Below are 842 nucleotides of genomic sequence, written 5' to 3' on the forward strand. Positions count from 1 at the left end.
GGGGGGGGGGGGGAGCTTTCCATCTGTCTTGTTGGAGCAGGACTACTAGATGGCCAAGAACGCAGGAGTTCTGGTACCAGAAGGAAAACAAATGGGAGCTTGATTCTACAGTGTAGTCGGTAAGCCAGTCAGCTGAGGGGGGAGGTCCCTGCTCAAAACTATGGATATATTTTTGCATTAGAGAGCCATTAGATTAAAAGTAAAATCAAAACCCCATGAATAATTATGAAACCAAGGATCAGAACAGGTGCTCCTCCTCTCAGATGACTGTTGTAGAGAATCTCTTCTATGATCTTTCAGTGGCCATGTGACTCCTGAATTTTTGGTGGCCCAGTGGCCTAGCTTCATGAGGAGGGGTAGAGGATGCCCCCAGTTGATACATTCAGTAATGTGGTGTTAATTGCACTCTCTGGGGAGGTGGAACATGGGGGTTTAATTGCCCTCAGGCTAAGGAGGGCCTAGATGGCAACTCCCCTACTACTGGGTAAGTGCTCTATCCATGGTTAGGCTATTATAAAAGGGGCAGGTGAGAGCAGCAGCCTCTCTTCTTCCTGGCTGCTTTTAAATGAAAGTGACACAGTGCCTGCTCTGCTTTATGTTGGACTCTATTTGCTGGGATGTAGTAGGCATAGTCAGAGCTTGTCTTCTGTGCTGGGCCCTCTGAGGGCTTTACAGGGGATTTGGGTATTGCCATGCCTGGTATCTGGATCTCACAAACCAGAGTACTCTGCATATGTACATAAGCTTTAGCTGAGCCAGTTGGAGAATGTTGCTGCCCAAAACAGGCACCGAGAGAACGCAGGAACCCAGTGGTTTTTTTTTGTTTTTTTGCCCCCCCCCCC

This window comes from Gavialis gangeticus, unplaced genomic scaffold (genome assembly GCF_001723915.1).
Source record: "Gavialis gangeticus isolate Ggan-Ray unplaced genomic scaffold, GavGan_comp1, whole genome shotgun sequence".
In the NCBI taxonomy this organism is placed as follows: domain Eukaryota; kingdom Metazoa; phylum Chordata; order Crocodylia; family Gavialidae; genus Gavialis; species Gavialis gangeticus.